The sequence below is a fragment of the Peromyscus maniculatus genome, chromosome 8 (genome assembly GCF_049852395.1).
Source record: "Peromyscus maniculatus bairdii isolate BWxNUB_F1_BW_parent chromosome 8, HU_Pman_BW_mat_3.1, whole genome shotgun sequence".
NCBI lineage: Eukaryota > Metazoa > Chordata > Mammalia > Rodentia > Cricetidae > Peromyscus > Peromyscus maniculatus.
This window is the reverse complement of record NC_134859.1, coordinates 1,757,749-1,785,552: the sequence shown is the minus strand read 5'-3', so window position 1 is coordinate 1,785,552 and position 27,804 is coordinate 1,757,749. Positions and strand designations below refer to the sequence as shown.

The window sequence follows — 27,804 nt, the reverse complement described above, 5'->3', positions numbered from 1 at the left end:
GCTCAGGGATCCCTGGAATACTGCCTGCTCCTCACTCCGGCACCCGCAACCTCCCAGAGCGAGGCACGGTGGCACCCCCCTCTCTTGGCACATTAGAAGTGGGGAGTTTTCTCCCTCCTTTAGTATGGACCCGGGGATCCGATGTGTCCCTCTCAGCATCCCCCGCAAGGGTCGCTACTGACATGGCCCGGGCCACATTTCTAGGAATGTGTGTGTCCGTGGACTATATCTGGACAGGGTTTCTAGGAAGGTTTTCCCCAGCCACCCCCACCCACCTAGCCACTGGGGCGGACGAGCTCAGCTGGAAAGCTGGAGCCTTCTCCGAGGCCGGGCTGGAGAGGAGCCGCCTCCCTAGTGTGGCCAACCCCCGGCCCGCCCTGCCCCCGCCTCGGGCCGGCCACAGGGCTCTGGGGGGGCGGGGGCCAGGCCGCGGGGGGGGGGCGGGGGCCGCCCGGGCGGGGGCGCGGCTTTGTGGCAGGCGCGGAGGCCGGGTGCAGCCCCGTGGGCTCGGCGCGCTGCTCTAGGTTGCAGGAAAACCTGTCTCTCCCAGCGTGGTTGGGGAGGGGGCTGGGTTTTGCTTTTTGTTTCTGGAAGTCCCCCTTCACCCTCGTTAGTCCCCGCGTGCAGCCGAGAGGATCGTGTGGAAAGGCTGCAGTGCCCCGGGGCGCACCCCGCCCCGCGCACGCCGGGACGCCAAAAGGCACAGCCCCGGGGGGCTCCCAGCACCCAGGAGGAGGCGCGGTGAGTGCCCTGGCTCTTCCTGCACAGCTCCCTGCCCCGGCTGGGGTGGGGAGCGCGGCAGGTGGGTGCTCAGGCCTGGGGCGTGGGGTGCGGGGCGGCTGTCTGCCCGGCTGGGTGGGTGGGGACCAGAGCGGGGAGGTAGAAGCGAGGGCTCGCCCTCGACTCTTCAGGACCCAGCTCGAAGCTTGTCTAGGCTGCCGCCACCCTGGCGTCTGGAGACGCTAACCCCACCAGAACCCCTTCCCCAGAGGGGCGTGTGTGAGGCCAGGAGGTGGGACAGGGGCGAGGCGAGGCTCCCACTTCCTTAACGCTGGGGCTTGGAGATGAACCGGGAGGTGGAAAACCAGCCACCCCGCCCCCACCCCGGAAAAACCTATTCGTGAAACTGACTTGCTGCGTGACCCCGATATCAATGCCGCGCAGAGCAAGGCTGCTGGCTCCCCGCCGCACCCGACACTCCACGTGCGTCCGGGGGCCCGGCTGGAGGTCCCCGAGAGTCTGGAACAGCTTACCACCTTCCCCTAGATAAAGTTAGGGGGGCCCTCCCTCTAGGAGCAGTTGGCCTTAGCGCTTTGGCTGTAGCCTAACCCGACTGGAGTAAAATAAATAGATTAAAACTAGGTTTCGGGGCGAGGATCCGAATGTCTGGGACTGAAACGACACCAAGTTGGGAGGTGGTTAGGAAGAAAACTTACTGATTGGTGTTGAGGGACTGGCGGCCCTGGTTTCTCTTGCTTCCAACCCCACCAAGGGGAGCAGAGGAATGTGCCGCTCACGTCTTCTGAGGACACATCCATATTTATAATTTATTTTTAGGAGAAGTTGTGAAAAAGGGAGGGATTAAAATGGGGAGAAAAGGTGTGCTTGGGATGGTGTCCTCTTGGGAACCCAAAGGCTAACTGAGCTATTAAAGATGGAAATAATTTCTCCCAATCTGGACTGAGCAGCAAATTTGACTTTAATGAGCGACAATTAAGGGCATAAGTGGAACTTTATTTAGCTGGAGGTGGGATGGGGTGAGGTATTCGAGGCCCCTCAAACACTGGATTTATGCTTGATAAAGGACCTTGCGGCAGCTGGTATTTGCTGGAATGTTTTCAGGCCTGATTGTGTGGGACCGATGGCGGGGGTAGATACGGTATCTCTCCCTCCACAGCGACCCCCTGGCTTTGGGGGAGACAACCTCCTTCCAGCAGAAAGAGGCAGGCATTTTTAGTAACTCTGCCTTCTTCCCAACCCTTTCTCTGAGGCTAGCCAGGCTGCTGGGACCTGCCAACCACAAAGGGGTTCACTTCAGAAAAGAGGCTCCCGAGGTTGTGGGCCCAGGATCGGGGTTTTGAGGGCGAGATGAGTTTGTGTTTTATCCAACTGGCCCACAAAGTCCCGCTTTTGGGGTCATCCTAACTGCAAAGGATTCAGGCCCTGGCAGCCGATGGAGGGTGAGGGCCAACACCCCCAGGCTACCGGTCTGAAACTAAACCCCCCCGCAGAGAAAGAAGGGAAAGGCTGTTTTGGGGTGGGAGGTATTGTTATCTAGCTCTGTTCTCAGTACAAACCTGCAGTGGCCCCTCTCCATGAGAGGCAAAAGACAGCAGACAGGGGACATACAGTCTCTACACACATCCCAAGAGGCTTCATGAGGCCTTTGGGTGGACAAGACCAGTAGGAAATGGTCGACTCTGTGGACTGTAGCTTGAAACCCCTAAACACCACTGAGATAAACCATAATGCTATGAGACTTCGATTTACCTGTCAAAGGAGCAAGCAGCCAGCTGTTCGCTTCTACCTGGATCCACAAATTTGTAATTCTTTGCTACTCCATGTTGAACAAAGCATTTGTAAGAAAATCTGGACAATGAGTTGAGGAGGCATCTATAAGGCAGAGCAAATGTCCCTCTCTGGACTCTCACCTTTGTGTTCACACACACCTCTGTTGGGTAAGACAGTACACAGGGTGTGTGCATCTACACACCCTGAGCTATTTGCAAACCTGAATTTAAACTAAGCGTTCACAGTAGGGAATAGAATGCCTCAGTAGCTTTTGAACTGAGCCCCTGATAGCAGATTGAGTGATTTGCTCCTTGTGGCACACGGACACACAGATGACATTTGTGCTGCCTTGGCAGACAAGAAACGTTCTTTCATTCCAGCGTCCCTTGTTTTTCTTACGAGGTTTGACAAGTCCACACCGTTTCCAGGAGTCCGTGGTGGTGCTGTAGCTCACCCGTGGGCGATGGCCACATGTGAGCTGTGGTGGTGCTTTACTCACTTGCCACCTTGAAGAGACAGCCAGATCCTATCGCCTCTGCTAAATAATCTCAGCAAATTAGCCTTTAACCATACTTGTACAAATAGAGTGTTTTCTGTGAATGAATGCGCCTGGAGCATCAGATGATGAGCTCAGATCAGGGGCTGTCATGGAGGTGATGAAGCAGAAGGTGAAAATTATGGAATTGTTAAAAATGTAGAAAGTCAGGCAGAATTTAGTGTTAAATGTGAACCAATCCCTGTTTTTAAGGTGAGCATACCCAAAGCACAGGGCAGTGTTTACATTCGGCTCTGTGGGTCCACACATGTAATTATGAATATATTTAGCAAACTGCTCCCTGCCCCCAACCAGAGTTTGCAAACAGGTAAAGTAGCGTGGCAAGGAGATTATAAATCAGTTCTTTGCAGTGAGAGGTCAGTCACGAAATCAGCAAAGCGTGTTCTAGCTGCCACCCGGCTTCCCTCCCCTGCCAATAAGAAAAAAAAAAAAAATCCAACAAGGAACTGTTGAGTACTCTGAGTACATTTAGGTGTTTCTCCCTTGGCCTGTCTGCGTAAAATTTCATTAAGCAGCTGCTGCTTCCCGCCACCCATCTCCTTGCTCATCATGCACGGAGTGTGGATTTAGAGCAGGTGGGGGGGCAGATGGAGGGAGCAACTTTGAATTTGGTTCCTTTGCAATATATACAGGGGAAATTTTCAACAGAAAATATGTCAATAATTACGACTAGAGGTGAGATGGAAAGGGTGGGCCCTTCAAAACTAATGTGCATACATGGCTCAAGCTGGGAAAACCACTGCTTCCCTGCCTGCCCCCTCGCCTGACTGAAAGAAGGGCTGGGGTGTAATTCTACCTATTTTGCATAAGGCCCTGGGTTCAACCCTAGCACTGTAAATAAACAAGAAGATTCGGGTGAGGTAAACTTAGAGCTCTCTGAGCTAGTAAATGGCTATTTTAGATATGAAAATAAAAATTAGTCAGGTACACGAGTCCCCACTTCAGAACCACTTACTAGAAAACACACACAGCGGAGACTTCATCGGAGAAGACTTCATCGAACTGAAGGTGCATTCTAACCTGAAGTCCTTCTTGCTCCTCAGATTTGGAACAAGATGAAAATGAACCCCTTCAACCCACACAAGCATGTCATAAACAGCTGTAGATTTCTCAGGGAAAGAGATGTTGAGGAGAGGGGCTTGGGGGAATGGGAGCAATAGACTCTGGGGTCCCTCTATTCACTCCATGCCAGGCCAACCCTCCCGGGCACCTCATGGCTTCTTTCCATAGCTGCCAGTGTTCTGCTGTGGCCTTCACAGCCCGTAGCTGTGGGGACATGGGCAGATATGACGTTTCCAGTCTGTCATTGTTTTCCTCATAAAGGACATGGAGCTGTACAGACCCAGAGTCCACTTTCCCCCAGTGTTTCATGCACCGTAGTAGGAAAGGGACACCAAGGTAGTGATGTGCAGGGAGAGCCCCTGTAAGGTGACATGGCGGACACAGGCACAGGCAAGCTCCTTACCCTAGGTGGGGAGAGAAGGCCACGCAGGCACAGGGTGAGCTGAGCTGCTGAGTTTCAATGTAGTGTCCAAGTTTTGAGACCTCAGCAAACAGGGCTCTTCTGCTAGACTCAGCCATGAGAGCTGTGCCTGGGGCCTGTTGGCATTAGTACCCAAGACAGCCTGGACTGCTGCCAGCTGAGGCCCAGGCATGGCCTTATTGCTATGACTAGAGCCCAAATAAGCTCCAGATAGTGGCCTGCAGGTCTTTCGCCTGGGGTCTGGGTAGAAGCAGTTTAGTGAGAATGTGGGTGTTTGGTCCTCTCAGAGACCCCGCTAGCTTCAAAAGCTTGGTGACCTTGTGGACTCTGGAGAAGGATAGGTTCCTTCTGGACACACAGAAGGGAACACATGAAGCTGATGCACTTAGCTTCTAGAACACACACAAGGTTCTAGAAAATTCCACTACAGAGTTGTGCTTTTGTAGCCAAGTAAAGCCTTCGCTGCTGTCCAGGGGTGGTGAGTGAGGTTGGGGTGCCCTATGACCCATCTTAGCCATTGTGGAATTCTTTGCCAATCTCTCCCCCAGCCAGGCAGCCTGGTGTACTCTTGGGAGATGAACCTTCCCTGCCTAGACCTGAAGAGGCAGAACTGCGGGCCTAGAAGTGGGGAGAAGGTTGCAGGGTATTTGATGACCTAGAGGGAGGGCCAGATGGGCAAAGAAATGGGGGACACCGGAGCCACCTCGGTCCAGGCTTGAGTGTGAGGCCTGGGTGGGTAGGCTGGCCTAAGTTCTGCGGGGAAGGGGGTCTGCAGCCTGCTCAGCCTTGGCCGATCCACCTGCCCCGGGAAGCTGGGCCCAGTGTGAGTCAGCCAAACCCCTGGGATTCTCATTTGGTCCTACTAATTGAACTCCAGGCCTCAGGATGGCTCCTGGGCTCCTCAGTGTACCCCAGCATGGCATTCAAAGGGCCCAGCCAGGGCTCACGGGCCAGGCCATGTTTAGCATCACGTTCACCCAAAGAATATTTTAGGTGCTGCCTGGAAGGAGAGCTCTGGGCTGTGCTGCCGGCCGTCACATGGTGAAGGTGGGGTGGCAGCCTCAGGCCTGACCCAGATGCCTGGAGGCTGCACCAGCGCTTTGGGGCCACCCAGCCAGTGCTGGGAACGTGTTGGGAAGGCTTTGGTGGCATAAGCTCACTTCCACCAGCCCAGCTGTTTTCAGCTGCCTCTTCTCCGAGATGGCCCAGCGTGATAGGTCAGACTGCTGAGAGAGAAACCTTTGGGGACAGGTCAACCCTGTGAAGCCCTTGGGTGCTAGGCGGCCTGTGGGACACCAGTAGAAATCTCCAAGGTCAGATGTCTTGGGGATGACATTGCTGTGGATTTCTTCTTTCCCAGACCTTAGTGGCCAGACCTCAAGGGGGTTTGTGGGCATTCACAGTGACTATGCCCCATCAGCTATAAATGCCCAGTGGCCCTTCCCTAAGCCCGCACCCTCCAAGGGCCAGCCATGGAACCAGCCACTCACCTAGGTATTTCCATCCCAGCCTCCAAGGCAGCTGACTTTCTCTCATAATGCAGGAAGGGAGGCCCTGATGGATCTCTTGTTCTCTCTGCTCATCAGCAAGGGCCAGGAATGAATATTTGGTGTTTGGGGAAAAAGGGGCAGGCCCCTGTGAGTTTCTGCTTCAGGGCATCTCAATGTGATCAATTCTGGAGCCTGCTGGGGGCAGGGGGCCGTCTCCGATGCCTGGTTCCCCGCACTTGGCCTGAGTGAGGCATGTCTGTATGGAAACTCTGCCTAGAAACACATGTAGCGAGTTGTGGCAAAGACGCTGAGGTTCCTGGGAGACAGTGCCTAGCACCACACACCCTCGAAAGGTTCACTTGTCTGAAGTCTGCTTTAACTTTCTGCATTTTTTCCTTTTTAGTTTTGGCTCTTGGTGCCTCGGAGAGCCTCTACCTCCTGCCAGCTGGTTGGTTACCGCAGGGAAAATGAGGGACTTTTGGGGGCAGATGTGTTTCCGTTCCGCTATCATAATGCCCCTAAAAATCCTTATTGCTCTTGCAGTATTCCTCGGGGGTCCCTGGGCCAGGAAGACGGCGGCTGCGAGAGCTGCCAGCAGCTCACAGAAGAGAAAGTGTTCCCTGAGCCCCTGCCCCAGCTCCTCGGGTTCTGGGGTAGACCTCCCCTCGCCGCGCTCAAAACCCATGGAAAATAAAAAGATGCCGTGTTAAACGTGCTTTTTGCCCTCCAGGGGTGAAATGATGGTGCTCAGGCCTGGGAAAAGGCTGGCTGTGGCTGCCGTCCACCTCAGCTCCTGGGGATGTAGGGAGGCGGCTACAGTGAGGAGAAGCCAGAGTTACCAGTTTGGCAGGCCAGGGCCCTCCAGGGCTTCTAGGATCTTCACTGGGGGCGGGGCGGGGCTGGAAAGTCTTCGCCTGCCAGTTTCCAGAAACAGGACTCTTTCCCAACTCTGCCTCAGTTTCTCATCCTGCCAGCCGAGGGCCTATACTCCCTGAACTAGCCTCAGAGTTTCTTGGACATAGCTTGAAGGAATGGGAGGTCAGTTCCTACAGTATTAATTAGTATTGACACTCAGGTTTACTAATACATGCAAATGACTCAGGCAGGAGAGGTTAGAAGCCACAGCTCAGCTGCAAGCATGGTTTTCTGGAAGCAGCCTGTTTGCTTAGCCATATCCTCTCTAAGCACTGGGATTCTCTGTGTCACTACAGGGAAGTAACTCAACCCATGCGGGCCTCAGTACCTCACACCTGAAACCCATGGTGTAGAGCAGAAGTTTCTCCAAGTCTCTTAACATATCCACTAGGTGATTTTAAGTGAATTGTGTCTAAAGTAATGAATTATGCTAAAAGGCATTTCTTTGCACAGTAAACGTTTAGTTATGGCAGCTGGTTGGTTTCCACTTTGGGTGGGGATATTTCACATGAATTTATATTTTTAAAAAGAATGAGAGTATTTCTTTTCCTCACCCCGCCCCCTCCTTTGTTTAGACAGGGTCTCACTATGTAGCTTAAGCTGGCCTGGACCTTGATATAGAGACCAGACTAGGCTCAAAGTCACAGTGATCCACTGCCTACTTCTGCCTCCCTGGCTGGAGTGGGTTTCTTGAAAGAAAGCCACGAAGCAAGCCCGAGGTGAATCCAGCTCCATGGTCTGTACGGTGTCCTAGGTCAACTTTTAAAACGCCTGTTTCCTAGGGGTGGTGAGGGTGCAGAGAGAGCTAATTCAAACTCATCACGACTCCAGCTGTGACAAAGCTGGTGAGGTAGAGCCACCTTCCAGCTCCCTGTCCCCAGGGCCACTCCATGCAGTCTCATCTGTGGCTCTGGTTTGTCTCACTCAGGGGTGACGTAACTCCTTCTTTGTTTGGCTCCTCTGTGAACTTGTTTTCTCTGGGAAATGGGAAGACTCAAACCTCCTGGACATGCCACCAGGTGGTCAAGGCGCCACCACACAGAGCTTTCATGGACAGGGCACCAGGATAGGCAGGGGCACCATACTGCTCTTGGCCTTGAAGGGTGCCAGTTCAAAGGGACAGAGTATGCTGAGCTGGGCTCAAGAGCCAGCTCCCAGCCGATCCCCCCAGGGTGGTGAGGAGGGAAACAGGCCTCAGCAAGGGGCCAGCTCTGGTTACACTTTATGCTGTGTCATGGGGTGGGAGTGCCAGAGGGCTGGCTGGCCAGCTGGGGCAGGTACAGAGGCCAGCAGACAGCTGCCAGCCCAGCTGCCAGAGCACACGCTCCCCCATCCTACAAGCCTGCCAGGATAGGGCAGGGCCCTGGGGGCACCCTTTACATACCTTTCCACCCACACATTGGGGAGAACTTTTAGGACTTTTTTTTTTTTTTTTTTTGAGACAGGGTTTCACACTGTAACCTAGATTGGCCTTGAACTTGGAGAAACCCCAGTGCTCTGGCCTCTGTAGGCGTGGCCTACAGCACCATGGCTTGTCACTAAAACAAGTGTCTCTGTGTCTTTGTCTCTGTGTGTGCACCTGTCTCTCTGTGTCCCCCCAGCCCCCAACTTGGAACTCTCCACACTTTTTAAAGGCAGGGCTGTCACTGAACCTGGAGATCCTGATCGAGTGAGGCTGGCTGGATACAAGCTCCAGGGAGTTTCCTGTCTTCACCTCACCGCAGGACAGGGTTATAAAGACCTGCTCCTACACCAGGCTGCTTTTTATGGGTTCTGGAGATCGAACTGTTCTGTGTTTGAATTTGGGCTCTTCTAAGGACTGGCTTTACAACCTCTAGCAAGTGACAATACTTTATCCCTCAGTTTCCCTGTCTGTATTAGAGAGACAGACATGGGGAGCAGTGGGAATGAGGTCAACAGATGTCAGTACAGACCGAGAACAGCACTGGACACAGTGTGTGCTGTGTGAGCCTTGGCTAATACGACGTCATAATAATATATACAAATTATCATTAGAAGTCAGCTGTAGTCGCCCATCAGGCTGGTGGATGATATCGGGACATGACAGAGTCTCTCCCCAGGACGAATATTACACAAGAGCCTCTCTGCCCCTTAGGTGGGCCTCTTCAACTGGAGGATGAGATGGGGACTCAGACCTCTGCAGAGATGTGCTCGTAGCCACTCACCTGTCGGGCAAGCCATTTGAGCCTAGATTTGGGCTGGTCCCCAAAGGCCTGGGGTCCACACTTGGGTCAGTCTTGTAGTGTTGCTGTCTTGAACTTAATGATTTTGGAACCAGGAGCCCCATATTTTTATTTTGCAAGTTAGTCTGTCCTGCCTCGCTGTAACAGACTTCAAAATGGCCATTCTTCTGCTATAAGTAGTTTGTACATCTGGGCCCAGGGTAATTTTTCAGTTCATCAATCCAGTGTTTGATGTGTTTTATTGGTTTACTTTTTGAAACAGTCTTTAGTCCAGGCTGGCCTGGAACTGATTATGTAGCCCAGGCTGGACTTTAACTTCTGATCTTCCTGCCTGGCTGCCCTTCCTCAGTGCTGGGATTATAGGTCACACTCAGTTTTATGCTGTGCTGGGCCTTGAACTAGGGGGCGTCTCCACACATGCTAGGCAAGCATTCTACCAACTAAGCTACATCCCCAGCTTTCAGTCTAGTGTTTTGTAATGGGGTGGAAGCCTCCAGGAGAAGATGACATTCACTTTAGGATCGATTGTCCATACACATGCCTGCCTGTCTTTCTCACAGGCAGGGGGGTGCCGAGGGCAGGGGGGTGCCGAGGGCAGGGGGGTGCCGAGGGCAGGGAGGTGCCGAGGGCAGGGGGATGCCGAGGGCAGGGGGATGCCGAGGGCAGGGGGATGCTGAGGGCAGGGGGATGCTGAGGGCAGGGGGATGCTGAGGGCAGGGTGGGTGCTAAGGGCAGGCCAGGTCCCCTCTCCACTGAGGTTTGAGACCATATGGAATAGGAACTCAGTGGATCATAGATTACTCTTTCTTCTGACTGGAGCCTCCCTAAGCAACTGACCCCTTCTAGGGAAGCAGGGTCAGTTCCTGCCGCACTGCTTGGCTCCTGGGAAGCTTTGTGAGAGCAGAGTCTGAGGTCTGCTGAGACCCTCCCCGTGACCCCAAACCTGCCCCAACACCAGCACTGTTCAGTGGACACTGGTGTTTAACAGGCTCTGTGGGGTTAAAGGCCTATGTGGCTGGGTCTGTGAAGCCTGTCCCAGGGGAAGAAGCTAAGTACACTTAAAGACACTCATTTCCTTTCGGAGTGGGTGTGAGACCCGGCAGGGGCCATGGCTCAGGGTTTCTGGGCTGTTACATAAGACAGTGTAGTGAATAAGTCAGGAGTATAACTCAGCTTTCCAGAGGCTGAGGCAGGAAGATCGTGAGACCCTGTCTCAAAAGACACCATACATGATGGTGTATGCCTGTAACCTCAGCACCCAGGAGAAGGACAGAATGGGACTTTGACAGCTTTATTGAGTGATCCACTTAGCATGAAAACATGCACATTGAAAATGTGGCAGTCATGGTCTTGGGTGTATTCAGTGTCATGTCATGCAGCCGTCATCAAAATGAGCTTCAGAGCCTCCCGTCACCTGCCTGTCATCCTGCCCAGTCACTGCCAGTCACTGATCTACTGTCTGGCATTTCATGCATGGGATCGTTCTCGGCTGTGCCTGAGGACTGTTCCCTTCCAGGGATGGCTACCTGTGGCCCACTTGTGGCTGTCACGAGCAATACAGCTGTGAATGTTCATGTATGAATGTATGCCTTTATTTCTCCTGGGTATATTGCTAGCAGTGGAGTTGCTGGTTCCCGAGACGACACAGCAGATACCCACTGTCCAGGTGCTCCAGTGCAGGCCTCAGCTTGCTTCCTCTGTCCTCTCCACTTCCTGTCCTCCTCTCAGTATGCTGCCTCTTGGCCAGTGTTCTGTTACTCTTTCTGCTGTGTGTGTGTGTGTGTGTACATGTGTATTCAGGTGCCCATGGAGACCAGAACGGGGTACAGAGTTTCCCTGGAGCTAGAGTTACAGACATTGGTGAGCTACCCAATGCTGGTGCCAGGATCCTCCAATAGAGAGCAGTAAGCACTCTTAATCACTGAGCCACCTCTCTGCCTCGTTCATATTTGTGTGTGTGCACATGTGACTTTGTGTGCACAGAGATCATGTGGCAGTCTGAGGACAGCATCACATATGGACCTGCACATGCCTTTTGCATCTCCTTTGAGAGACTCTCATTGGTCTGGAACTTTATCAAGCTGAGCCGGGCTATCTGGTCTGATATTTTCCGGGGATCTGCGTGTCTCTGCCTCCTGTCTCATCATTGTGGAATACAGGTGCACACCACCACGCTCATTTTTTCCACGGGTGCTAAAGATTCGAACTCAGAACCCCACATTTGCAAGGCATAATTTTTACTGACAGCCATCTCTCCAGCCCTAAAATTTAACATTTCCCTTTGTCTCACACTTTCAGTGGGTGGAGTTTGGAGAGGACAGGAGAGCTGGACAGAATCTAGAGTAGGGCAGTGTAGCATGGGAAGGGAGGAGCCCTGGGTGAGGCTAGACCAGCTTTGTAACTCAAAGGATTCAGGGGGAAACCACTACTTCAGAGTCTTTTCCAAACTACAATGTCAGAGCCAGCAAGGTCCCTTTGTGACTGTACAGGGTGTGAGCAGAACAAGAAGGTACAGCGGATACAAGGATGTAAACCGTGGGTACCCAGGAGACGCGTGAGCAAGCCTCATCCTACCCCTGGTACCCGGGAGACACGTGAGCAAGCCTCATCCTACCCCTGGTACCCAGGAGACACGTGAGCAAGCCTCATCCTACCCCTGGTACCCAGGAGACACGTGAGCAAGCCTCATCCTACCCCTGGTACCCAGGAGACGCGTGAGCAAGCCTCATCCTATCCCTGGTACCCAGGAGACACGTGAGCAAGCCTCATCCTACCCCTGGTACCCGGGAGACACGTGAGCAAGCCTCATCCTACCCCTGGTACCCAGGAGACACGTGAGCAAGCCTCATCCTACCCCTGGTACCCAGGAGACACGTGAGCAAGCCTCATCCTACCCCTGGTACCCAGGAGATGCGTGAGCAAGCCTCATCCTACCCCTGGTACCCAGGAGACACGTGAGCAAGTCTCGTCCTACCTCTGGTACCCAGGAGATTCGTGAGCAAGCCTCATCCTACCCCCGGAGTGGTTCCAATGACAGTGGGGTGTCCCCTGGTATGTCAAGATCCAAACTCCATCCAACCTGTAGGCTCTAAGAACTTAAAAAACAATCATTTGTCTGAGGCCTTCCCCCAAGAGCCTCAGCAGCTGTATTTGGCCACAACCTCTAGCCCTAGCTCCTGAGTGTGTTTAGATACTCCAGCAGGTGATGGGGCTGCACTTTCAGGAACATGGGCACACAAGGGAGCAGACGGCCCGAGCTTCGCAGATCCAGGGTCCCAATGAAGCAGGTGGCTAGCCGATGCCTCCCAGCTCAGAACAGAAGACCATTATCTTTCTCAAGGGCTAGCCTCTACCAGCCCACAAACCTCATTTCCCATGTTCACCTAGACTCTTGTCCCCGGGACTCATCATCTCTACTCAGTACTTTGGGATTCAGAGCCTCCAAAGTGCTGGGGTGATGCATCGGTCCTTTGTCATGAAGGGATATTCAGACTGGTTGGGGTGGGTAAAGGATCCAGCCAGGGACTCAGAGAAGAAGGGGGTCTGGGGATATTTGTTTGTTACGTGTGACTGAAACATAAGGCCCCCCAGGCTGGGCACACTGCATCAGAGCCACAAGACAGATGTAAGTCCTTGCCTGGTGCCTCCCCTGCCTGACAGGCATGTGGCCAAAGAGAGCTGGATATTATTCTGTTTCAGCCAGGATGCAGAATGAACGTTTCCCATCTCATCTTCCCTCCCTCCCAGCCACCCTCTCTCTGAGAAAGGATCTTCCTGTTTTAATCCAGGCTGCCCTCAGCCATGTAAGTGCCAGGATTATGGGCATTTGCTACTGCACCTAGCCAGAAGTGACTTTTAATACCCCACTAATGTTTTTTAATTATCCCAGATAATTTTAAAATGTAGTCTTTATGGTTAAGAGAAAAAGATACACAAAAGAGAACGGAGGGGCTGTGAGAGGGCTCAGTGGATAAAGGTGCTTGCCACCAAGTCTGAGGACCCCAGTTCATCCCTGGGACTCCCACGGCGTGTCTTCTGACTCCACACGTGTGCTGTGGTATGTGCCAATGGCACATGCACGTGCACATACACACACACACATGCCAAGTAAACGAAAAGTTTACTCCAAGTCCACCCTCACCTTCTAAACAGTAACCACCAAGCTGGAGAGAAGGCTCGGTTGGTAAAGTGCTTTTTCTTTTCAAGTCTGAGGACCCAAGTTCAATTCCTAGAGCTCATGGAAACAGCTGGGTGTGTGGTACATGCCTGCAAACCCAGCTTGGAGAGGCAAAGGGTTGCCGGTCAGCCGATCCAGTCTAATTGGAGAGATCCAGATCAGTGGGAGAGCCTGTCTGGACAGTACTTGAGGAACACCCAGCGTTGTCCTCTGGCCTCCACACTTCACACATCTGCACATGAAGGAAGTACCACCATTTGTGGTTTGTACAGTTGATATGAATTTTATGGGCAAGATCAGGTGCCCTTTGTTTTGTCATGAAGTGAAGTCCAGAGTGTGGCCGTTACCTGGAAGACGCAGCTCCCAGGGCCAGCCCACACCAGTAGCGCCCAGCATCTCACCATATTTAATGTCCCCTACTGGTCAACATTTGTGTTAACTCCGGGACTTGACACATACATTCCTTGGCGCAAGTACAAACCCAAGATGTGGAATGTCTCCATCAGAGGATCTGTACGTTTTTAACTTCTGCATCGATTCTCTGGTGCCCTTCAGAAAGGTCGTGTGACTCACATGCCCCTCAACAATGAACACATAAGGACCCCAGTTTCTGGCAGCTTTTCCCTCTAGCAGAGAAACAATATTCTCAGTGAGGTAAGAGGGCCTGGATGGCCTGGGAGGACAGATGGCCATGGCTGCCAAGGTGATCATGCAGTTTTCTGAGGAGACCAGCCATTCAGCAAGATTGGGAGTCTAGGTTATGTAAACAAAGGCAGAGTTTGAGGAGGCGAGCCGGGAAACTCAGAGTGAGTAGCATCGTGCCAGCCAGTATTTACTTCTTTAGCATGGTTAGGACTTAAATATGGTCAAAACATATTCTTCTTTTTAATTTTACACAAACAAATATGTTCCCAGGCTGACACTTCTGATGCCAAGTTTCTAAGGGAAACAAAATTCTACCGCAAAGACATTAAAGCAGCAGAGAGCCACTGAGGATGGAAGCGCCATAGAGAGAGGGACCATCCCACCAGCACCAGAAGCTCCATAGAGAGAGGGACCTTCCCACTGGCACCACCCAGCACTGCTGTGTTTTGGCTGCAGGTAAAGTTGCCGGGAGTCTCAGTGGGATATAGCAAAGCCAAGGTCGGGAAAGGCTTGGTTCTGCTCAAGAGTCCCTCTGCTTGGTAACCTCCCTGCTGCCAGTCAGGCATGCTCCAGACGGGCTGAAGGAAACACGCCGCTCGCCTTTCCGCCTTTCACATTTGTGTAAGAATCAAACAGCCTGAAACCGGTCCAAGCAGGCGAGTAAAGCAACAGGTTATTTGGAGTGATTGCTTAACTTACTGAGCCACCACTGGACCTGTAATGAAGTAAAGTCCTCATAGCCCGGAGTTTTCTCTGCCTCCGTCCTCTGTAATGAAGGATATTTTCCATGAGTTTCTCTGGAATTTTTGCCTTTTTTTTTTTTAAGTGTCAAGCTGATGTTGATAATAGATGTAAGCATTTGATGGGGGCTTGTGTGCCCCTGGTCTTTATGTACATGATCAAATCCACCCGGTTTCCTACTGAAGTAACTCATTAATCCCTGTTTTACAGATGTGCAAGGAAATGTGTGAGGGGTTTACTAGAGAGGGGCTGTCCAAAATGGTAGCTGCTAGCCACTTGTGATGATTTGTGTTTAAATTAGGTACATTTAAATACATTTAGCCAAGTGTGGTGTTACATGCTTGTATCCAAACACTCAGGAAACTGAGGCAAGAGGATTGAGGGTTTGAAGACGGCTTGGGCTACATAATGAGTTCCAGGCCAGCCTGGGCTACAGAGTGATATCCTGTCTTTAAAATAAAATTTTATAATGGATTTTCTAGAGTGTCCTAGAGTCAATTCAAATGCTCAGTGCCCTAAGTAGGCTCACTAATCTCGCTCACTGTGATGGGTGGAGAAAGTTCTGGAGCTTTCTGCAGACCCAGAGACTTCACAGCTGTAATGAGCCAGCCAGCACATGGCTCAGGTGGCAGAGCTTCCCTGACCTTGCCCTTCCTTCTCTGCTGAGACATCATAGCACTGACCACAGGGTTTCATGTAGATCAGGCTGGCCTTAAACTCATTCTGTAGCCAAGAACGACTTCAAACTTCTGTGTGCATGTCTACACGAGTTCCCATGTGTGTTGGTTCATATGTATGTGTGTGTACATGCTGAGGCCTGAGGTTGATGTCTGCTGTATACAGAGAGGGTCTCTCTCTGCTGGCTTGCTGTGGGGATCTCCCGACTATGTATGTCTCCCAAGTACTGGGACTGCAGGTGACCTGCCTGGCATTTCCATGGGTTCTAGGAATCAAAACTCAGGCCTTTGTGCTTTGCAGCAAACACTTCATGCACCAAGCCATTTCACCTGTCCCAGCCGTGAACTTCTGAGCCTCCACCTCCTCAGCAGGATCCTAGGAACGCCTCACCACACTGTGTTCCGCAGCACTGGGGCAGATCGGCCCTCGTGCAGATAGGCTGTCCTCTAACTGCACCACACCCCAGCCCACACTGACACTGCTTATGGAAGTGTTCCCCTCAGCAAACACAAGCCAAGTGTGCACTGTTTTGTGATTTCTAATCAAACAGTGGGGTTGAGACAGCAGCTGCGAGAATCCTAGAGAAGGGAAGCCAGGTGTCACTTTTGAATGGAATGTGAAACCACCTACTACATGGTCCCACTAAAATAAATAAAACACACATCTAAAGGGGCTTCCAAATCTGAGTACCAGTATATAAGAAATATGGGAGTTGAACATGAGGTCAAAAATAAGCAAAATCCAAACTCCAGTTAACCATAACATGGTCCAAGTTCTTCAACAACCAAATGGGGAGTGAATTGTATGTCAATTAGGGGAGAAGTAACCAGCATGACCTGTTGTGACGTTTGAGCTTCTCTGGATTCTGATTTCATGCAGCTGTGAAGAAAGCACTCCTGAGGCCCCAGGAACACTGAAGGAGGACTAGGTTTTCACTAGTGTTAAAGCGTTACTGTTTATTTATGGGTGATGGTGGCAAAGCATTTTTTCCTGTTGGAGTCTGATATATACTGGTGTTTGTAATTGGCTGGATGGTGTATATGCATGGAACAAGACTATTGAGTTCGTCCTCTTTTCCCGCTCCTATGTGTGTGCTGGAAGCTCTTAACAGCAGTGGTTAGAGAGATGGCCCAGTGGTGAGGAGCTTGCTTGTTGCATGAACATTAGGATCTGAGTTTGGATCCCACCTGTAGAAAAAGCCAGGCACTATAACATGTGCTTGTGACATCAGTGCATGGGCTGAGAGGCAGCAGGATCCCTGGGACTCACTGGGCAGCCAGTTTAGCCGAATCAGCAAACTCAGGTTCACTGGGAGTCCCTACCTCAAAAATAAGGTGGTGGTTAAGGAAGACATGGAACATACACTTCTAGTCTCCACAAGCATTCACATCTACATGTACCACACACAAAAATGGGGAAATTATTTTTTTTTCTGACCTCTCAAGGATATCAAATTGGTTCCTGTATTAGTTAGGGTTCCTTAGAGGAACAGAACTCTGTGTGTGTGTGTGTGTGTGTGTGTGTGTGTGTGTGTGTGTGTGTGTGTGTGTTTGTATTCCATACGTTATCATTTTAACTATATATAATAATTATATATACATACATACATATACCCACATATATAAAATGATTTACAGGCTGTGGTCCAGCTAGTCCAACAATGTCTGTCTACCAAAAAGGCGCAGTAGTTGTTCAGTCCATGAGGCTGGTGTCTCCTCTGGTCTTCAGTAGACTCTGAAATCCAGAAGTGGGCTCTAATGCTGGTGAAAGGAATGGACTTGCGAGTGAGAGCGAGCAGGCAGAGAGCAAGCTTCCCTCTTCCATGTCCTTATATCGGCTGCCAGCAGAAGGCATGGGCCAGATTAAAGATGGAGCTTCCCACCTCAAAAGATTTGAATTAAAGGTTCATCTTCTCACCTCAAATATCCAGATTAGAAATGGGTCTTCCTATTTCAAATGATTTTATTAAGAAAATTTCTTACAGGTGTTTCCAGATACTTGGGTTTTAGTTAATTCCAGTTGTAGTCAAGTTGACAACCAAGAGCAGCCATCACAGCTCCCCAGTGCACTACTGCGTCTCCAGGTGAGCCTGGGGAACAGGCGTAGGATACATCTTCAAGCATCCTGCCTCATCTCCATGGCAACTAGTAAGGACCAGCCTTCAGAAGCCACCTTCCTACACTAGGGTCATGCCAGGCTGCCAACATCAATGTCAGGACATGATGTTGTTCCCTTTGGAGCCTCCCCCAGATGGATTTTCACAGCACCACCATACTTGCCACTCCCTTCTCTCTGGAACTTCCTGCATGGTCACCAAGGAAGGAGTAGCCAAGTGGCGTGGGGGCAGCCCCTGAACCATGTGTGTTCCAATTCTGACCCTGCCCTTAGTGCCAGGGCCTGTGCACCTTTCTGGACCTCTTCTGTAAAGTGAATAGAATATAAAGGGGCCAGAGCAGGGATGGGGAGGTGGCTCAGTGGGTAAAGCACTTGCCACACAAGCACGAAGACCTGGGTTTGAATCCCCAGAGTTTATGTAAAGCTGAATACAGTAGAGAACACATCTGTAATCGCAATGCTCCTCCAGGGGAAATGGGAGGCAGAGGGCTTGCTAGCCCGGTGTCCGCAGAAGAAAACAAAGAGCCCCTGTTTCAAACAAGGTGAAAGGCAAGGACTGACACCCAAGGTTGTCTTATCTCCACTTATACAACATGGCATTTGTGCACCTGTACACACACACACACACACACACACACACACACACACACACACACACACCCACCCAGCAAACTCAGTAGATCTCTATCAAGAGAACAGTGTCTATGAGGACCTCATCTCCACCTGGTGGAGCTAGATTCAGGGGTGAAGGGTAATCTTGAACTTCCAAACACCCTTGAAAGATGTGAGGCCAGATTGTCCTCTCACACCCAATTTAAACAAACAGCCTGGCTCCTCTGGAGCAAGCGTAACTCCTGACTCTGCTTCTCATCGTCACCGCTCCCCTGCCATGCCAGGGCATAGGACACCTTCACTGCTGCTCCCATCTGTGAAACAAGACACAGGCTTGGAGAGAAGCACCTGCTCAGGACCACCCTGGTCGCCCATGGTTCCTCCCCTCTATGCCTGGCCACCTGCGGACTGATAAAGCAGGAAATTAGTGCTACCAAGAGGCCAAAGATCTTCCTAACTCCATTTTTAAAATGAAAAACGTAGCCCATAGAGTCCAAGTCCCCATCTGACGCCAGAGCAGGTCAGCAGCAGGGAGAACCTGTTCTCTATAACAAGGAGAGCTGACTTTTTATTTTTCTTTTAAGACATGGTCTCATGTACCCCAGGCTAGCCTCAAACTTGCTATGTAGCTGAGGATAACCTTGAATTTTCGATCCTCCTGATTCCATTTTCAGAGTGCCAGGCCAGGGTTATAGATATGTGCCACCACTCCTAGTTTATGCGATGCTGGAGATGGAATCCAGGCTTCATACATGAAAAGCAAGAGCACACTAACTGCTACACCTCCAGTCCTGAAACAGACCAGTGCTGTGTTCTAGTTCTTGTTGGTTTTGTTTTAGTTGTGCTCTTCTGTTGTTGTTGGGGTTTTTTTTTTTGGGGGGGGGAGGGTGTTTTGGTTTTGGTTTTGGTGTGTGTGTGTGTGTGTGTGTGTGTGTGTGTGTTTTGCTAGGAATTCATGTAACCTAATCTGGCCTTGACAATGCTCTGTAGCCAAGCCTGGCCTTGAACTCCAGATCCTACTTCAACCTCCTAAGTGCTGGGTTGCATGAGTCCCACACCTGGCTAGAGGTTAGCTTCATTGCATTCTGTCCTGGAGCAAGGTGATGGGCATGGCTTGCTCACCTTGGACTGAAGGGTGTGGGGTCCTGAGAAATTCAGGTGGGAAAGCAGAAAAGCCTAGCTGTCTCCTACTCCATCCACATTCAACCCCACAGACATGGCTAAAGGGGTGTTTTCTAAGATGCAAACTCTGGGGATGAAGCCAATTGAGATCAATTTTACAAGGTCCTTTCGAATTTGGAGGCTTCATGTGTGTGACACCCATGGACCATCCATGTGTCACCTCCGTGGCCCCTCAAATTGGTCCATGGTCCAGCATCCTTCCTCACGGCCATTCCATCTGCCCGATAGCTAAAGTGCGCTCTCTCGTCTAAAAATCACAGCACCCTGACTAGTTCACCAGCTAAGTAAGTCCTCATTTTCCCATTACTTTAGGACAAACTAGAGACTTTGCAGGTCCAAGGCTTGGACCTGGCTCCCTTGAGACTCCAACAGGGTAAGGATCACCTTGCACCCATATCCTTCCTTCCTCATTTAGATTCTTATCGCCCCTCCCGTTCCTTCCAGTAGCAACATAGTTCTAATCAAGGACCTGTCGATCTGGTCACCTAGTTATCATCCCCTTGGGGCTGGTAGAGTGCTTGCTGCTTAAGTGTGAGGACCTAAATCCACCCCTAGTAACACATAAAAAGCTGAGCATGGTGGCACACTTACAACCCCAGAACTAAGGAGGCAGAGACAGATGACTCTGGCCAGGGGCTCCCTGGCCGGCCAGGCTAGGCTAATCAGTAAGCTCAAGTGCCCAGTGCAAGACCCTGTCTCAAAAAGTAGCTTTGAGAAATGACACATGTGCCTGGCCTCTGACCTACCCATGTACACACACGTGCGCACACGCACGCACGCACGCACGCACGCACGCACGCACATCTACACATATGAACTGAGTATCTAGTCTCCCCCAGCCTTGTCAGCCATATCCCCAGACTGTCCATCCAAGGGGCCGACAAGTCTCTGATGCTCACTCCTGTTTCACAGCCCCTGTGGATGTTATGTGGATGACATTCTAGAGTCATCAAAAGGTCCCACCAATACCACCCTCACTGCTCCATCTGAGTCAGAGAAACCCTCTACACCCACCAGGGTCTCCTGTCCTCATTTCTGTCTGGCAGGTCACCCTGATATCACAAGATGGAAGATGATCCCAGAGAAAAGACAAGGTCTGACGGGACATCTGAGGTCTGATCTGTCTTCAGTGATTATACCTAATTTGTCTACCCCTCTTAGCTCCGTTCAGATCCCTATCCCAGCGCTCACTTGGTGTTTGGGGGACCATGAGCCTCAGAGTTGACGTAAAGATAGCTCACTGGCTTTTGCAGTAATCAACACTGAAAGTGTTCATTCCTTGCCTTGCCGCCAAGGTAATAATAAAACTCACAGCCTCATTACTTGCTTGTTGGCTAATTCCCTTGTTCTTGTTTTCCTTCCGCTTTTCTCAAATGAATTCCTGAGTTCTTCCAGATTTCTCGTTGCTAAGCTATAAAGTTCCAGGTTTTACAGCCTTGCTGCTCATTGGTGGAGAGTTCCTGGGCTGCTCCAACCAGAAAGAGGCTCCAGAGAAAAGCATTCACCCTAGGAACTGGGAAATTTCTAGCAGTTGATGTCATTGTAAAGGTCTTTGTCTAGCTCTGTGGAATCTGCTGTACTCTTGAACTGACTGAGGAGAGACATAGAGGTTCTAGAATGTTCCCCCCAGGAAGATGAGAGACCATGGATGGACACTGTGACCTCCTCCCCTGTCCACCTCCCAGCCCGGTCAGTGACAGCAGGAGGCCCAGGAAACTGGTGGCACTGAACTTGGGGCACTTGGAATGAGGGGTTCATTTGCAAAGGACCTCTGAATTCCTAAGCCGAAGTCATCCCCAGTCCTTTAGCAGTTGGGACAATAAGGACTGTCACAGGTGACTATAAAGGACTATAAAATGTGTAGATGGAAGACCATTTACCTCAGCAACCATAACAGCCTGCCTCCTCCCATTCAGAAGCTGCCCTGGACATCTGGAGACCATGAGAGATGGCTGTGGACTTTAGCTTCCTTCTTTCAGAAAGAAGGAAGTCATATGATCCAGACAGGCTCTAAGATAGTCACATGACCCAGATAGGCCAATCAGAATTTTCTCTGAGACTTGCCAGCCAGAGCTATAGGAGAAGACCTCATGCACTGCACTGACTGTGAAATGTGTGGAAGGTATTTGAGAATATAGAAATCCTTAAAAGATATAGAGCCCCTGAGCTCCAGCTGTGGGTAAGCAGATCTATGTCTCACATCTAGCAGTGTGTGTGTGTGTGTGTGTGTGTGTGTGTGTGTGTGTGTGTGTTGCTAAGAAACGAAACATATAGATTCACTACATAGTGCTTGGCTGAATGTCAGGTGATGTGCATACAGTTCATGTAACGTCCTTGAGATCACCTAGTGTGTTACTACATTTTGCAGACTGAGAAACTGAGGATCTGAAGGGTACAGGAGTCTTGCCCAGGGGACATTGTCACTGTGTGTTCAGGGATTCCAACACGTGCTAGCTAAACCTTAGCAAATTCAACCTGATGTCTCATGATGTAATGTCACATGCCCACCTTTGGGAACCTCTTGAGACTTGGTCAACTCCCACTAGGTTCCACCCAGCTCTCAGATTTTGACAGTTTCCTGCACCCATCATCCCATCATTTATTCCCAATTATGAGATGAGTCTGTTGTAGAAGCTACTTCATTACCATCTGGACTCAGGGTGCCCTCCACCATGTTAAAATGCAGTGAGACCATATGAAAGCAGAGCAGACACCATGCTCATGAGCATCTCACCTTCCAGGACTATGAGCTAAATAAAAAATTTCTTTTTAAATAACCTGAGTATTTTTATAGCAGCAGAGAGCTGACTGAGGCGGCTAGCTTCCTGTGGGACGAGTGTCGTGAGTGCCGGCAAGCAGGGCACTAAGCAGAAGACGTGGACAAGATGCGAAGATTCTCAGTGACACGTGGCCAGAGTTCCAGGGTCCTGGGTAACCAGGTATGCTGTAAAAGCAGGGATTGTCGGCACCAAGTGGGTGCATCCCTTGGGATTCCCAGCTCTTGGCCCTGTAGGAGTCATGTAGTTCTGCCTTCCTTCAAATCATGTGGCTACCCTTCCAGAGCCCGAAGAGAGCATTGTTCATTCTCAGGATAAACTGCCAAAGCCTTGCATTTTTACCGGTGGTTGTCTCCTTATCTGCTTCTGTTTTGTCTTCCATGCTGGTTAAATCATGTCCCATAAGCTTTCATTCAATCAAAACTCCAGCTGCCAGGCAGTGGTGGCACACACCTTTAATCGCAGCACTCAGGAGGCAGAGGCAGGTGGATCTTTGTGAATTCAAGGACTGCCAGGGCTGCAAAGTGAGATCCAGGACAGCCAGGGCTACACAGAGAAACCCTGTCTCAAAATCAAAAAAAGAAAGAAAAAAGAAATAGCATCTTAATAATTTTTTTTAAAATTTACTCTGTGTGAGTGTGTTGCCAGGGTGGATGGATGTGCCCCATGACTGGTATCTAAGAGGCCAGAAGAGGGTGTCAGAGCCACTGGGACTGTGGCCACCATGTGATGGTTGTGAGCTGCCATGTGGGTGCCTGGAATTGAATTTGGTCCTCTGGGAGAGCAGCCAGTGCTCTTAACCACTGAGCCATCTCTCCAGCCCCCAGAAATAGCATCTTTGTAGATGTAATCAAACAAGGCCACCCTGGACTGTGGTGGGTCTGACCTTAGAAGAAGGGGAGCCAGGAGCGGTGAGTGGCTCACACCTTTAAACCAAGCACTTGTGGGGCAGACACACATAGATTTCTGTGAGTCAAGGCCAGCCTGCTGTACTTAGCAAGCTCCAGGTAAGCCAGGACTAGTGAGATCCTGTCCAAAAACAAGGGAGGGAGGGAAGGGGTGGAGCATAGAGACTCACAAGCCAAGGCTGGAGGGATGCAGCCACAGGCTATGGGAGATGAACACGAGTGAACCCCCAGAAGCTGGGAAGAACTAGAAGGCCTTTCTCTGAGGCCAGCAGAGGGAGTGGGCTCTGAGCCTCTGGAACACTCTGAGTTAGATTTCATTTTGAAATCACAAGGTCTGTGTAGTTTGAACAGCAACTGTAGAAGCAAACACACATCCATTCTTTCTCTCTCCACCTGTCCCCTACCCCTGCCTCTCCCACATCCAGGGTCACTTGGTACAGAAAAAAACCTTGTCAATTATCAGGTGGTAACAGCCCCACCCACTACAGATCCCAATGGTTTCCACAGCTCGAGAAGACAGACCTGTCCCCAGCCTGGCCACAGCAGCCTTTGGGGACAGGCGCTGGCTGGGTAGGGTGAGGGGTTGTCAGACCCTAACCCAGAGCACAGGAAGTAGACTCTGCTCTTGAGGAAGCCCCATGACTTTCCATCCTCAACCACTCCCGGGCCCAGTACCCCAAGGAAAGAATGTCCGCAAACTAAACTCCCTCAGCTCCAAGCCAGGCTGTGACCGGCACAGTTAGCTTGGGTTGTTTCTGCCGCTGCTGTTGTTTAGTGGGTTGTTTCTTTGTTTGAGACAGAGTCTCACTATGTAGCCCTGGCTGGCCTAGAACTTGGCTCTGTGAACCAAGCTGGCCTCAAACTCAGAGATCTGCCTGCCTCAGTCTAAGTGCAGAGATTAAAGGCGTGTCCCGCTGGTCTGACTTTGGTTCTGTTTTAACGTGACTCTCTGGAGAGGTATTGTAGGCTATGCTAGAAAGAGAGAAAAACTGCCTATAATCTTTCACACTCAAAGTCCAAGGAACAGTTTGGCCTACCCTCTTCCCAGACCAAGACAGATAACTGAGCATAAGTAACAGATCAGGGCTCTTTACAAATCAAGGTATTTGAATTCAACACCAAGCTGCGGTTTACTGTAAACCCCATGGGATAGCGAGATTTACTGTTAACCTCGAAAGCCATTCACCTCCACCCAGTAGCCAACTTTCCACTCCAGCTGCCTTGGTAAAAAACAGTGGTTCTCGCCTGATGACTGCGTTCTAGGAGATCAGTAGAGTAAAAACACTACAGACTCTGCATGTAACACACTTGCATTCTCACCACTAACTCTACAAAACAGATGTTCTAAGACCTAGTTTGCTGACTGTGGTGGTATTGTGTTCCCCAAAATATTATGTACCCTAATAAACTTTTTTTTTTTTTTTTTTTTTTTTGTTTTTCGAGACAGGGTTTCTCTGTGTAGCTTTGCGCCTTTCCTGGAGCTCACTTGGTAGCCCAGGCTGGCCTCGAACTCACAGAGATCCGCCTGGCTCTGCCTCCCGAGTGCTGGGATTAAAGGCGTGCGCCACCACCGCCCGGCAACCCTAATAAACTTATCTTGGGTCAGAGAACAGCAAAGCCACTAGATACAGAGGATAGGCAGTAGTAGCACACGCCTTTAATCCTAGCATTCCAGAGCAGAGATCCATGTGTTCAAGGATACAGCCAAGCATGGTGACTCACGCCTTTAATCCCAGGGAGTGGTGGTAGAAAGCAGAAAGATATATAAGGCGTGAGGACCAGGAACAAGAAGCTTTTGGCCTGGTTAAGCATTTGGCCTGGTTAAGCATTCATGCTTTTGAGCAGCAGTTCAGCTGAGACCCATTCTGGATGAGGAATCAGAGGCCTCCAGTCTGAGGAAACAAGACCAGCTGAGGATCCGGCGAGGTGAGGTGGCTGTGGCTTGTTCTGGTTTTCTGATCTTCCAGTTCACCCCAATAGCTGACAGTGAAGGTGCAGAGGGGCCAAGATGTGGGCCAGCCCTCACACCCATGTGGTGGGTTAAACAAGCCAGAAATACCTCTTCCTCTGCTCACAATGAGGTGAAGTCTGTTTCCCACTCCTCTGCATCTAGGCTCTTCTCTCAGTGTTCTACTGATAGGATGTTCTAAAAGCTTCTGTTCTCTTGACTTAGAATGCTGGGTAAGGACGCCGGTCTCACCTATTAAAAGATGCAAGGCCTTGTGAAGAAATGAGAAAATTTAGTCAGTAGCTGGTGTCAACTGTCATTTCAAAGTGGTAAAGGTCACTGTGGACCCTGTAGCCAGCCATGGCCATGGGCAACACCAGGCGTATTCAGCTGAGGAACCATCCAGTTGGTGTGCAAAGCCATTCATACTTGGCTGTTTTAAACCATTCTAGTTTGGGAATTGTCTGTTATGCAGGAAAGCCAACAAATACATTATAAAAGGCCATGCTGGGGTTTCAACCATGGTCTCCCACTATCAGGATCTGAACCTTTCAAAAGCAGTCTATGGTCCCAGAGCTTGAAAAAGATGCTCAAGCAGGGAACCTCCAGGAGACAGATGCCAGCGAATGCTGCCATCTGTGTGATGGGCACCATTCCACGTTAGTTCTCCAGGGCACTGATCTAAACGATTCATTTTAGAAGCAGCTACTGCTGGCTACCAGAGATGGGGGGATGCAGTACATGCTCTCTGGTCTCACGAAGCCTGAAATTTGGGAGATAAGTAGACAAAAGTGAGCCAGTAACCCCCGTGCATGCTGTTCATTCCAGGTCCTCTTCTCCAGTGTCCCCACCGTGGTCCAGACTATCAGCTGCCACTTCATTCCTCATTCACCTTCACCTTTGGATCTGCCCTAGATGGCTCATCTTGCCAAACTTCACACTGAAACCACTGCCAGTGATATCGTACGATGTGAGCTTTGTGCAGTTGAGGGGCAATGTCTTTCCTGTCCTTGCGACTACTCTCTCTAGACTGAGTCAAATGCCTTGAGAGCTGATCATGTGCCTCCTTTTGCCATTCTTTTTTCTGCTATGGGATGAAGAATTGGGAGGCTCTCTTCTGGACCATGCACTGGCCTTTCAAACTCTGAGTCAATTTAAACTTCCTCTCTTAGCTGGGCAGTGGTGGGGCATGACTTCAGTCCCAGTACTCGGGAGGCAGAGGCAGGCAGATCTCTGTGAGTCCCTTCTCTTCCTTCTCTTTCATGTTACAAAGTCTCAGGTAATAACAGAAAGCAGACTAAGATAGTCTCCATCCAGAAACCGGGATGATTTCTTCTATGGAAAACCAGGCTTTGTCACTCCTATTTTTACCCACAACAACCTCCATTGGGGGTCTAGTAAGATCCAAGTTCTCATCCAGGCCTGGGAGTCCACATGACCAGACCAGCGCCTGCCATTCTCTCATAGCCCACTCTGTTCCTGCACAGATAGATACCTAATCTGTTCCTCTCGCACACAGCTCTTTCCTGACCCTGGGCCTTTGCACATGCTGTTCTTCTGCCTGGATGCTCTTCCCCTGTGTTTCTGCAGGGTTGATGCTTTCTGATTCTGTGTGTCCACATGATGGCTTTTGCCCCACCCACAGAATGGGCACTCCGTAAGGTGAGGACTTTTCCCTTTCCGAAACATTTGCCAAAGGCGGGCTCTGCATGTGCTCAAGGCCCAGTGGGCATTGACCGTTTGCATGTTTGCTTACAAACGCCTACTGGGGTGACCAGGTCCTTATCTGCACATATGGTTCTGAGCCACATTGAGACATGAGGCGTTTGCAGCCATTCTCCACCCCAGCCAAGTTCCCATGTGGCAGTCTGGAAAGGAGTACACTATGCAGCCTTCGTGTCTACACGTCCAAACACCGTTTTCTGAGAGCCTGAGAAGAAATGGAGCCACAGCTGTCACCAGAGCTAAGTCACCTCGGGGCCCTTGGTCCACCACTTGGCAAGACTCTTCCAGATCTGCAGACTTTCTGACCAAGTCTGAAAGCTCCTGTCTGCACAGAATGTGAGTAATGCTGAGAAGTCCCTTCTTCCAGCTCCAGTGGACACTGATGCATGCTGGGAAATTCAAACCTCAATCAAATGTGAACTTTTGCTTCTCCCTTTTCTCCACAGATGTGGGGTGGCCCAGCAGTCACTCAGCAGGTTTGACAGATATAGGTGATGGACGCCTCTCCACACTCCTGATCCCACCCCACCCCGAGACAGCCAAAGCTGCTTCTTCATCACACAGGGACTCCTGTCCTGACACATTCCCGTAGGCTATGATGGTCTGTGAGCTGTGCTCCCTCGGGCAAGTCACTCACCCTCTCCAGTCCTCAATCCCCCTCCCCCAAAAAAAGATCAGAAGGGGCTGGCATGGTGGTGCACGCCTTCAATCCCAGCACTTAGGAAGTAGAGGCAGGATCTCTGTGAACTCAAGGCTAGTCTGGTCTACATAGTTCCAGGACAGCCAGGACTGTGTGGAGAAAACTTGTCTCAAGAAAGGGAGGGAGGGAGGGAGGGAGGGAGGGCGGGCCAGAGAGGTGAGAGCCCCTTCCCCAGTACCCACAGAGGACCTGAGAGCAGCCCCAGGCAGAGCGTCCTCAACAGATGCAGCCACTTCTGTGGTGTGCCCAGAGCCTAGCTGAGTAAATGTCTAAAAATATATTTTATTGGATTTTCCTTTAAAGCTTCAGAAGCGATACTCACCCCTGAAACACGCCAGTCAGCCGAGAGGGGATGGAAGACCTCGCAGCTCCCCAGATCCCCTCTGCATGATGTTCCCCGGAAGAACGACTTGGCCCTTTCTCCTTCCGGCTGAGCC

The 27,804-nt window shown here is 50.8% G+C and overlaps 2 long non-coding RNA genes across 11 annotated transcripts; one reads left to right on the top strand and one right to left on the bottom strand.

Annotated features, from left to right (window-relative positions):
• Positions 1–481: 481 nt before the first annotated feature.
• LOC107402069 (uncharacterized) lies at positions 482–27,796 on the top strand. 9 transcript variants are annotated; one of them, XR_013053130.1, is made up of 7 exons: positions 482–741; positions 14,252–14,437; positions 22,104–22,248; positions 24,821–24,920; positions 25,771–27,003; positions 27,114–27,255; positions 27,671–27,796. It is a non-coding gene; the product is annotated as an uncharacterized LOC107402069 (long non-coding RNA). The 9 variants fall into 9 exon arrangements; XR_013053134.1 differs by lacking the exon at positions 27,671–27,796 and having other exon boundaries at positions 25,771–25,912; positions 26,533–27,003; positions 27,114–27,483; XR_013053135.1 differs by lacking the exon at positions 27,671–27,796 and having other exon boundaries at positions 25,771–25,912; positions 26,462–27,003; positions 27,114–27,483.
• On the bottom strand, positions 24,706–27,804 carry LOC143274517 (uncharacterized). 2 transcript variants are annotated; one of them, XR_013053138.1, is made up of 2 exons: positions 27,690–27,804; positions 24,706–27,056 (listed from the first exon to the last, which is right to left on the bottom strand). It is a non-coding gene; the product is annotated as an uncharacterized LOC143274517 (long non-coding RNA). The 2 variants fall into 2 exon arrangements; XR_013053137.1 differs by having other exon boundaries at positions 24,706–26,872; positions 27,690–27,801.